The sequence below is a fragment of the Apteryx mantelli genome, chromosome 7 (assembly GCF_036417845.1).
Source record: "Apteryx mantelli isolate bAptMan1 chromosome 7, bAptMan1.hap1, whole genome shotgun sequence".
NCBI classification, from domain to species: domain Eukaryota; kingdom Metazoa; phylum Chordata; class Aves; order Apterygiformes; family Apterygidae; genus Apteryx; species Apteryx mantelli.
In genome coordinates, this window is record NC_089984.1 from 23,223,318 (window position 1) to 23,235,389 (window position 12,072).

At 44.0% G+C, this 12,072-nt stretch overlaps 1 protein-coding gene across 6 annotated transcripts in view; it reads right to left on the reverse strand.

Annotated features, from left to right (window-relative positions):
* Window positions 1–5,361, reverse strand: part of MARCHF8 (membrane associated ring-CH-type finger 8) — a 103,154-nt gene extending 97,793 nt beyond the window's left edge. For 3 of the 6 annotated variants that reach the window (XM_067300001.1, XM_067300000.1, XM_067299996.1), the window contains exon 1: window positions 4,678–4,758. The gene's annotated coding sequence lies outside the window, so the exon portion shown is untranslated. Of the gene's footprint in view, window positions 1–2,335; window positions 2,391–4,183; window positions 4,276–4,677; window positions 4,759–5,343 lie in introns of those variants that run through there. The other 3 variants (XM_067299999.1, XM_067299997.1, XM_067299998.1) reach the window with 3 other exon arrangements.
* Between the last annotated feature and the right edge of the window lie 6,711 nt (window positions 5,362–12,072).

The window sequence follows — 12,072 nt, forward strand, 5'->3', positions numbered from 1 at the left end:
CAACATTTGCTGTTGATCCCTGGAATCAAAGTTTCCATACTGTTTACAGCTGAGTTCCATCAACCACAACAGACCTCTGGTTAAATTTAAGATATGCTGCCAAGCTCCCCTACTTGTCTTTAAGGTGAACTTCAGATAGGCATTCATTTAAAAAGACATAAAAGTGGAGAAGTCATTTACATGTGTCGCTGATCTAAAATGGCTCAAACCTGATAATCAGTTGGACACATAATGAAGCCTAGCTTTCTCCTAGTCCCTGGGGAAAGAAACTGCAAGCACAAGGAATTGTTTAAGGCTGAGGGTTTTGTTGTTTGTGAACTGCCTGGCTCTCTGGTAATGAGTTACTTTCAAGAATAACATAGCTTTTAAAGTGTACTTTTCACTGCATTGAACAGTTACAGAAAACACTGCTTGCAAAGACCTTGCAAGGGTATCGTGTCCATTTACCTACTCCATGGCAGAATCAATAAACACGATGTAATCTGTTATTTGATTGTTTAACACTTTACAGAAAGGTGGTTTGATTACTTGATAAAAGACCCATAAAATTTTGTGGTAAGCAGTGAAAAAGCATCTGTTTCAGAAATGATGAGTTCTTTAGACAAGCAGTGTTTTCAGTTAAAGCCAGACAACAGAACCAGTAAAACTGGCCCTAAGGTAGTAAAGAGCATTTCAAGGACCCAGAGCTGTGGAACTTCACTACTGACAAAACTCACCCAGCAAGTTTAATGTCAGTTCTGCTACATCAAAGTAAGATGCCACCAGATCTTCACAGTTAATATACAAGTCAACAAAACTGACATTACAGTAAACTATGCACAAATTCTATGAACATTGGTGGTATTTACATATGTCACTATAAAGGAATCAGTACAGTGAATGAGATGCATGGTTTGTGTGGTTCACTTGTGCTGGCCCTGCACCAGCTAGCACTGGATGCTTCAGAGAAAGAAAATCTGCAGCAAGCAATAACCAAATAACTTGTTCCCCAGGAAAATTTCCTCTCCAATATCTTATGTCCTAGACTTGAAGTTTTCCATTCTCTATAGCCTTCTACAGCTTTGACTATTTATATGCATCCTTTACAATTGAGGTTTAAATTCATCTTGCTTACCCTCAAGTGAAGAAAATGCCGTTCTCCACAGAAGTGAGAATCCTCGACCTCTCAAGCTCAACACCCATTACTTTTCCAGTAATTCAGAATAAGACTTGGTCCTGCCAAATTGTTACAAGTATAAGAAATCTTGTTTTTCAGACCATGCTATCCACAGAGCCACATATGAGCCTCCCATTTGCTCTAGAAATGCAGGAGGAAGCAGTGGAAGTGAAACCTAGACATAAGCAATTGCTCAGAATTACAATGTAAAAGCTTTCTTATCATTCTCTAATATGCAAACCCACAAGACCACCCAGGAAAGATAGCTACCTATGAACATCAAACATCTTCGGATCCTATGAACCAATCAGAAGAAATACAAGAACAGAGATGACCTATTTTCCTAGGCAATGAGTTTCAAAAGAAGATGAGCAGTTCAAGGGTCTCAGAGGCCAGAAAGACCAAAATTAAGAAAACAAGACATCACTTCCACAAGGCATTTAACTGGATTGCTGGATGTCTTATATTCTGCTTTGCTACTTATGGAGGTTCTGGATGGCAAAACACCTCCGTACACAGACAGACATTGCCATTAAAGATTTGTGGCAGACTTTCAAAGACAAAGGAGACATTAACTTGCCTTGATGTCTAATGAAAGTCAGGTGCTTTAAACCATTTTCTATGTGTTTCTTTAGAACTTGCTATATGAACATATTATGAACTTTAGAACGTACAGTAAGAATCAGACAACAAATGCAGAAGGGACCCTTTCCAAGAGGTGCCAGCATAAAAATGCAGTGTCCTTGAAACCACAGCTCTTCGGCTACAAACAAGAAGTTACACCCCTTACCGCCCATATTCCACCTATCTATGCAGCAAGCAGACAGGAAGCATCTTCCCAACTTCACCCACAGAACAGCAGAGCTTTGGGCTCCACCACATCCAGACATAGTCCAAGCACAACAACATGCCGGGTTCCTTCCAGCTCCTTCCTTTGCAGCTTATTCATTTTGCAGAGTAACCCAGCATCAGCCTCTTACAGCATATCAGCCAACCTCTTCTACAGAATTAAGGGCTCTTTACATTTGGGGGGGGGGAGGGGGAACCCACAATGAAACAAACTAACTAACTAACTAAAAGAAAAAGAAGTACTCTTCAGTCTTCATTTTTTTCCAGCAAAAGGTAATTTTTCCTGTATTCTTCAATAACTGTTTATGATGTTGGCTATCAGTCACTCACCTTAGGGCTGACTCCTTCTGCGAGTATAAGAAAGACCCATAGCAGGAGGCTCCCTTTTCTTAGGCAGCAGAATCATTTTAGGCCTTGTAACAAGAGCCTACCTCTCCTCCCTAGAGCAGCATTACTACTGGGAGGTGCCACACTCCTGCAGCCATCTGCCTCCCCTACTAATATCAGTGTTTGAAAGAGCAATGAGGAAATCAGCTCGGCAGAGAAGAGACTTCGGCACATTGCCCAGAGTATATGTGACAGCCCCAGCAGCTGGGAGGATTGAGTCTTTTCACCCTTTAATATGGAAGAGCTGCTTGTCCAAAAGGTTAGACCAACAATAACAGAAAACAAAAACACGCCCCTGCAAATATAGAAAGTATAACTACAAACTGAGCATGCCCCGGCCTTCTAAATTAATCTATCCTCATGACACTTAAGACTGGGCAAAACCAGTAAGGGAACAAGTGGATTTTCTAGCATTAGAATTGTTAACTGCCTCATTTGGACACCTCCAGCAATTCTGACCACATATGCCTACACTGAGGTATGAAAAAGATTGCAGGCTTTCTTCAGATCTGACACCCCAAAACAGAAAATCCCTTCTTTTCAACTAGTTTACACCTATAAGCAAAACTACTGACTAGGGCTGGCTGAACACCAAGTAAAAATGAAACCAAACAATCAGCGAATTATGAAGTTGATTTAAGTTCAGATCAGACTGTAACCAAAACTACATGAAGTCCCCAGCAAAAGGATAGCTGTTCACTCTTCAGTTGTTCTATCAGTTTCAGCAACTGTAGCAGTAAGAAATCCTGGGGAAAGTCTCACTTTCACTGAGCAGCTACAGGGCTCGCTCTGGGGACTCTAGCACTGAATAATCAGCGTGGGCCACAGCTGAGCAGCTTCCAGCATCTCTGAGCAGGTATTATCCTGGGTGGCTGGGACACATCCTTGAGTCCGGACCCTTGATGTTTCCAGATATCCTGGTCCAGAGGCAGACTTAGCAGAACTCTGCAACAGTGAAAATTCATCAAACCTGAGATGTTCCAAAGAGAACATCTTAGGCTTGATAAATAAGCATTTTTCAAAGGAACCTTCTTTCCCCTGAAAATTTTTGACTCACTCTACCATTGACTGACCCTTAGCCTGACTTGAAACTTCTCCAGAAGTTATTTCAGTAGCAATAGTTCTTAAACAGTGATGCTGTTTCAGCTAAGTATTATTGTCAGATCAGTTCTCTTCTTTAGCCTCTATCTTCTTTCCAACATTTCTTTCCACCTCCTCTCAAGCTCTGCCTAGATTGTCCCTTGTGTGTTTATGCTGCTGGTTTCCTTTACAAGCTTGCTATGCTCTGAAACATTCATAAACTTTACTAATTCCCAAGCCCGAGCTGTAGGTTCTCCTGCACTGCACTTTGAAACAAACCCACTTCACGTTGGCATTTAATAATCCTACCTTTTCCTCACACTTCCAACACACTAAAAAAAGGAAAAGTTAGTGTTAGGCTTACGAACAAGTCAAGAATTACTCTATCTACCAACTGCTCCTAAAGTCATGAAAAAAGAATTCTGACTTTACTTCTTACCCTGTTATGAAACTGCATGATTTGTTATGCTCACATTACGATCAGGACCTTTTGAATAAAGTTTTCTCTCTGACGTACTTTTATTCCACATCACTACCTGTACTCAAACTGGGTCCTCCTCTGAATCAAAACTCTAACGCAAACACACCTTCCGCGCATCTGCTCTCAGTTTCCACCGAGCAGCACTAACACCGTCAGCGCCAACACTCGCTGCAAGACGAGGAAAGGCTGAGCAAAGAGGACACAAAGCGACAGCGGGGGAAGCTTCCTACCAGTTGGTCTGGTGCCTTCACCGCATCCACCCGCTCTGCTGCGGGAGCGGCCCTGGCAGCGGGGCGGCCGAGCGGAGCCTCCACGCCGGCGACTCCCACCGCGGCCGGGAAGCCGCGGCCGCCCCCGCCCGCCGGCTGCCAGCCCCGCCGGGCCGCGGAGCGGGAGCGGGAGCCCCGCCGCCCCCCGCGCGGCCGCCTGTTGCTCGCCGCCGGCGCCCGCCCCCTTCCCGGCTTTCCGCCGAGGGAAAGGGCTCCCGGCCGCGGAGGAGCGCCGTCCCCGCAGCCGGCGGGCCGGGCCGGGCCGGGCGGCGGCCGCAGGGCAGCGCCCCGGGCAAGGCGAACCGTCCCCGCCGCCGGCCCCCGCGGCGGCCCAGCGAGCCGCTCCCGCCGCCCGCCCGCCCGCCGCACCCCCCGCGCCGCCGGGAGCGGGCCTCGCCCGGCCCCGCCGGCAAGGGCGGCCGGCTGCCCCCGGCCGGGGCGGCGGCCGAGCCTACCTTGCTGCCCCGCGGAGGGCCCGGCCCGGCGGCTCCCCCTGCGGCTGCTGCCCATGCCCGGGGCCGGGAGGCGGCGAGCCGTGGCGCCGGCGGGGCCGGGGGCTGCGCGGCTCCTGCGGGGCCGGGGCACCCCCGGCTCCCTCGCCCGGCTCCTGTTTACCGCGGCTCTCCGCGCTGCCTGTCAGCGCGCCGCCCCGCCCCGGCCCGCCCCCGCCGCCGCCATGGCCCGGAGGAGGACGGGGGAGCGAGGCGGCAGCGCCGCGCCGGTACGGGCCGGGACGCGGCGCGGAGGCCCCGGCGCAGCCCGGCCCCCGCGGCGGGGCCGCGGCTCCGCCACCCCGGGCCGCGCCGGGAAACGGGTAACCTCGCCCGCGAACTCCGGTCCGCACCGCAGCCCCGCGGCAGGGGGCTCGGCGCGCCGGCTCCCGCAGCCCGGGGCGGAGCCGCGCGGGGAAGGCACGGCGCTGGGATTCGTGCCAGCACAAGGCTACGTTACCGCATCGTCCCCGATCTTCCTGGGCACCTTCAACCCAAAAAATCTACGCGTCTTCACAGCTGATAGCATCAGGGCTGAGGAGCTGTGTGCAGCTGGAGAGGAGAAAGAGGAAGGTTTCTCCCGGGTTCAGAAGTAGAGAAGCTGAGTACAAGAGAAGGGAAGTGACTCACCTGAAGCAGTTCGGTGAAAATCAGCAGCAAAGCTAGTGATCGCTGAGTGTCCTGAGCTTTGCTCTCACTCTCACACACACCAGCCACCTCCTACCACAACTTTAAGTGCTGCTGATTTCGGGGGGGGGGGGGGGATGGACACTGGCTTGCTGTTTAGCAGAATTAGGGGAGGGGGAAAAAAAACAAACTAACTTTGTGAGGTGCCATTCAATTCTTTTAAAATGTGTGGTATAAGCTTGAAGATGGCTATAAAGGTGTTTGTATAAATTACTCATCTATACATACTGATTTATCAGCAGGAGATTATGTAAGAGAAAGAAAAGGTTCAAATACTAAAAGAATGCTAAATGGAGTTTGCCCCAGAGCTATATTTGGGTGCTACACTCTGTAGCTATTTTACATTCCATTTTGTAAGTAGTAAACCATAGTGATTTCCCAAAGATGAAAACTGGTAATACAGATTTGCTGAGATACACTGGAATAGGAAAACTGTACTATAGAGGTGAACTATACAGGGGAAAAAGGCAAAATAAGAGTTACAGGAGAAAATACCAAAGGAGGGATTTACTCCACCCAGAAGTGGTATCACACTTGCAAATAAGTGAAAAAGAACAGGAAGAAAAGCAGTATCGCTAAACTTTTTCAGTCAGTGCAGCACAGCCAAGAAAGCAGATACAACTACGAGAAAAAAAAAAAAAAAAAGAGAACAAGTAAAGCTCCCGACTTAACATACAAGTTTGTTCATTGAATCTGGTCAAAGTTGTTCATCTCCAGAGTCTGCACTTACATCAATAATTTACAGAACTCCAGGGAGATTACACTTACCCTTGGAGAACAGCAAGAAAAGGGTATAAAATTAGGTAGCCCCTTCTGGTGCAGAGTACAACCACCCCCTACATTTAAACATGTTACAATAGATTTTTAGGGCATAAAGAGGCTGAGTTGAAATTCTATCACTTATTTTTAGAGCTAGGACAACTTTTCTTTCCACCAGGCATACTTCAGTAGTGAAGGAGCGAGAAGTGCCACCTACAGAGTACACAGCGTGTCTTCCTGGGAGGAGGACGAAGGGGCATCTCTTAAGTCCTATGTAGTCATATGTAGACTTAAGTTAAAAAACAGATACTTAGAAAATATAATTATATCCCCTAATAAGACAGAGTATGGAAATGTGAATATACGATGATAATCATGTCCTGTTTATAGGCAGTCTACTATAACACAGACTTGAAGAGAGAGTCAGCTTCCATTCTCAGCTGTACTGCTAGCTTACCTTGAGGCCACAGTGAAATCTCAGAGACTCTTTTTCCCCCTCCATACTCTCAGTCCCTTTTATGATTGTTTGTTTTGGGATTATTTGTCAGGGTAGGATTGTATCTCACTGTGGGCACAGTATAGCTTACCACAAAGTACAGTATGCCAAACTAGGAAAGGGGCCTGTAGACACAATTGAAATAGAAGTAGAAATTACACAGAAATGCATTTGCACAGAGGGCAGATTTCCAGATAAAGTAGACACAGAACAGGAGCCAGAATGACCAATGTTTAAGCCTGAAATGAAAGGAGCTACAACAAGCCACCAGTACAACTGTGAACACCGTACTGCAGAGCTAGGATCAAAGCCTTGATGCTGAGGTGCACTGTTGTGGGACATCCTCCCTGCATGGCTGACAGCCCTCAGAAGAAAATGCAAACCTAAGGCTTTGCAAATCTTTTCCAACAAAGTTGCAACTAACTAAAAATATGGGAGAAAGAATAAATTTAAGTTGAAAGGCATTAGTCACACAGACACCTTTAATTCTGCTGCTAGGTAGCACTGCCATTGACAATCCCAGTAGGAAGTACAGGAACTTAAAAAAAATCACGGAAACAGAACATCTGTTGCTTTGCTGATTAGGTTCTTCCTGTAACATATGCCTAGAAATCCATGTCATGCTTAGCTGAAGATACTGATGGGTCTGCATAAAGATTTGTCCCAATGCCCAGCACACAGGATCTGGACTGTGAGCACAGATGTGGCCTTTACATATGCTTGCTATCAAATATACACACACACACATATATAGTATATATAATAATATATACATATATTTTTATATATTTCAAGTCACAATGAGAGAAGTATCTCTGGGCCCAACAGACTCCAATTCTCCCCAGGAGCAGCACAGATTTCTTACAGTTAAGACTCTGCTTTTCAGAAATACTCCTTTCAGCACGAAGTCTTATGGGGCAGAAACTAATGCTAAAAAATGTGTTGTACAACTCTGCCCTCTTTTCTGCCTTTAGTTATGAAAATACCTATAGCAGTTTTTATGTGGACAAGCATCACTCATTCTTCCCAGATAATAATAAATGATCTTTTTCTTCTACAATATTGGTCTGAGCATCTGCATATTTCCATAGCAACATCACAATAGTTTAGGGGATCACTTCAGAATTCCACAGTGGCTTGGGTCACCAAAGTTATTTAGATTTTTGGGGGAAAATCTGTTCCCTAATATTAATTAAAATGATCTCCACCATATTTTTAATGAGCTGTACCAGTCTCCTATGTAATTGTCTTAAGAAACCGCAACATTTTCTTGCAATTTTTTACACAACAGCATGTAACATTAAATCACTGTAATTAGAATAGCCATTACAGACTGAGGGCTGGAAGCAGCCCTAGACATACTGCAGGGGATGTAGAATGACAGTCTTTATCACACTAATACGAGGTGTTGATGGGAGACTGTAGTTCCCCTAAATCCTTCTAGTTGCTTCAACCCCCCAAAAACCCTTGCAAATAGGCAGGTCAAGCATCTTCATGCACTCAAGTGCATACATACTCATTCATTTCACATGCATGTGTATAACCTATCTGTGGCTATTAATCTTAAATGTAAAGAAGGAAAAAATCAGGCCACAGAACAGGAGATCTATTAAACTAGACAACAAGAAGTTAAAGAAAAGAATGCAAGACTGATGACCAGTAAACTAAATCCAGACAGTGCCCCATTGGGCTGCTAGGAACATGCAAGCCTTCCTCTGTATATGTGCTTGCACGCACAAATATGACATGTACAGTGTCAGACAGGACAGGATGTCCTCCCAAGCCTTTTTCTTTGCTAGTTTCTCTCCAGTTCGGCTCAGTTGCTCTACTTCCTTCCACCTGCATATCCTGTGCTGTGTGCTTCTCCATCTGTTCACTCTCTCATACATACACAACTGGCAGAGAGCAGGGGAATTTCTCCAGAAGTTATCTGAAGACCCCTGTTTTATTGAAGATGAGCCCAGAATTCACTCTTTTCTGCATTGTTGCTCTGCTGCTTTCTGCCTATGATAGATGAGTAAAACAGATTCTGATAAGAAATGGAAAAAAGAGGAACATCAGCAGAAGGTGAAAGGAATTGACATGAATCCAAGCAGGAAGATGGAAGGAAATACAAATAAGGGCTATATCCTTCCTGACCGTTCTTCATTCATACAGAGATAATTCCATGTTCTGAAAGGAGAAAGAAAGAAAAAAAAAAAAAAAAAGTACTTACCTTTATAGGATCCGGGATTCCTTAAAACTTGTTGTCAATGTGCTGCACACAGCATCAGCTTTAGCTTCCTCTCTAGGATAGGTGGGAGTACCTTTTGCCATTTTCTCCCCTAGAGTATCAAGAAAATTAAATGCATCTCTATTGTCAATTTAAGAGGGAAAATATTTGCTGGGCAAATTTGTATTTTCAAGAATACAGAAAGTTAGTGTTTTCCGGATTCCATCAAGAACAGTAAAGGAACAACTGCCACTTCATTTCTTCACCAGCCCAAAAAAATCAGTGCTGTAATACCAGGAATGTTGAGACATGTGATGACCAAAAGATACTCACTGTTTGAAGACTATATTCTACCCTAGTAAATGGCAACAGTTTAAGAACTGAACACAAGGAGAAATTAGATCATGCATGAGAACTGCATGGCAGGCACCTGAAAGATACTACATACTGAACTGTAAAATAAAGCACTGTACAGCATAAAAAGCACTGAGCCTCTGTTTGCAAGATAGAAGAAAGGAAGTGCAGAAGTGAGGCTACTCATAAAATATATACAGGCAACAGATCCAAAGAGTTGCAGTAAAATAAAAGATTTTTCTTTCTTTGATTAATTTGTCCATGTGAGTTCCATTCTTAGTGACTGGCAAGCAGCAACCCAGCAGAACACACCACTCGGAGTCTGTTTAAACCAAGACTGGTGTGCAGCTTTACCCAGAAAAGCACCAGATTTCACAGCTTGTATCACCTTTAATAAAAACACTGACAGAGCTCCAAGTAGGTGCTTTGCAGACATTTTAACAAGCACACTTCCCAGTGCCTGAAACTTAGCAGATTTTCTTTAGTGTCAGATGCAAGATATAAATTAGCAGTGTAGTAATACATTTTTACTAAAACCTAACCTTGGAAAGTCACTATGATAAGATCATTTGAAAGTCATTTCCGAGACAGAGTGGCATCATGACCATTTGGAAAATAACAAGAGAAAAAAGCATTCCTGCCTCAAACCAAATTGTAACCTGTTTCCCAACACAGCAATGAAAGACCAACGCACACTGTGTAGTCAGTGGACAATGATTGTAGCCAGCCCTACACGTAGCAGGTTTAATCTTATATGGTGCATAACAAACAGGCATAGAGCTACACACCCAAGCAAACTTCAGCAAGTTCTTACGGTCACATGAGAGTGCTTTTGAAGACTGACAAGATTGGATACAGCTTTGAATCTGTCTCAGAGCAGATAAGCTTTTGCAGCCATGGAGCCTAACCCAGGCTCCATATAGAGGTGTTAATAGGTATTTCCTCATTACCAAGCCTCAAAAACTAATAAAAATATCAGCAAATGTAACAAATTGATCTTTTAAGGTTATTTCTCTAGATAGACCTAGTTCTTTAGATATGAGTGAAATGGTTGTAGGGCAACCTGATCAGCAATGTTACAGAGGTCACAGTGCTATAACCTTAACCAAGTGTAAGTCATCTAGCATCCAGATAAAAGGAGGAGTCTGCACCCTAGTCTCTTCTTTGTACACAAACAAATTTAATGTTTGCACAAGGCATGATATGTACCACACTCAGGGGGGGAGAAAAGTGAAGCTCAGAGAGAACGGATGAATCTCCAAAGGTCAGGTGGTGCTGCAGCTGGGACTACAGCTCCCTGTTTCCTTCCTCTACTTTGCAAAAAGCAAAAAAGTTTCTTGGACAAGAGGATCTGTTTTGATTAGTCTGCTGTACTTCCAGGTATGCAGTTCAGACTACAGGGGAGTGTACAGAATTAGGTAACTCACCCCTTCCAAGCTCAGAGATGTAGAAGAGGAAAGACATTTGTCCTTGCTGAGCCTACCACCTAGCAGTTGAATTTTCAGACCTCTCTCTCCCCCACTGCAAGAGCTAGATTGCGTTCATCCAACACATAGGCGCAACAAAGGCATAACAATAGCCTGTTTCTGTGTAACAGAACCCAGACAATATCTTCCTCACATGCATGGCTATTTAGGATCATGCTGAACTTCTCAGCTAGACGTTCCCCTTACAGAGCTTTGCTACATTTTCTCCTCAGACTCTCACCAATAGCATTTGTATTCTGTCCCGAGAGAACAGACTAATAATATTAAGCATTTCTATAGAACATTTCTCTAAAGAACTCTGGGCATATTTCCTATTTTACAAGTATTATTTAATCCACATTTTTAGAGGCTTCCATAGTACCAATACCTAGTAAGTGACAGTCACTACCTTGAGCAACTTAAAGCTAAATACACATGACAGAAAAATGGGAACCAGAGAACTTAAGATGACAGAGGAATCTCTGTAAGTATCCTGCAAAATTAGAGAAGGTTCAGAGAAGCACAATGAGCACAGTTAAGGCCCTAGAACAGCAAAGACAGTGAAGAGATTGGAATTGTTACCATAAAAAGGAGATGAATAAGAGGAAACGTGATACAAATACAGAACATACTGAACGTTTCAGAGACGCTGTTCTCTCTCATAACACTATGGAAAAAAAATGTTAGGAAATTCAAAACTACAGTAAAATAAGATGCTTTTCACACTACATATAATTGGTCTGTGCAACTCACATCTTAGTAACTGAAACCAAATTTATCAAGATTTAAGAATAATATTAGACCTTCATGAACATCCGACTTAATATCATATTGTATGCAAAGATATTAAGTTCTTCATAATTCAGACCAGTCACTAGCATCAGAGATAAGACCCAGTGTTGAAATCAGGTTACTGCACACTTGGTTACTGAAGAATTCTTGAGCCTTCCTCTGAAGAATCGGTTACCAACCACTCTTGGAGACAGATGCTGGACTGGATGGTTCTCTAGTTGATCCACTTAATTTAGTGAGTCCTGTGTTCCCACTAAAGTAAACTACCTATGATGACTGACAACACAGGCAACACTAAGAAGAAATCCTGTCACCCAACTCTCACTCTCAACACTGTAACTAGAACCAAAGATAAAGTTCCAGCACTTGACCTCAGTACAAACTGGGTTCACACAAAATAAATCCACAGTCTAGCGTTCAAACAATTTCAGTTCAAGCAGAAGGAGAAGACTGTCTACACATACACTGTATGGAGAAAAAGGAAAGAAGAAACTTCACTGTTCCTTCAGGGTTTTTTTTAAATCATACTTTGTTTTCAAAAAAAAAAAAAAAAAAAAGAGAGAGAGAGAAAGAGAGAGAAGCCAGGGTATTTT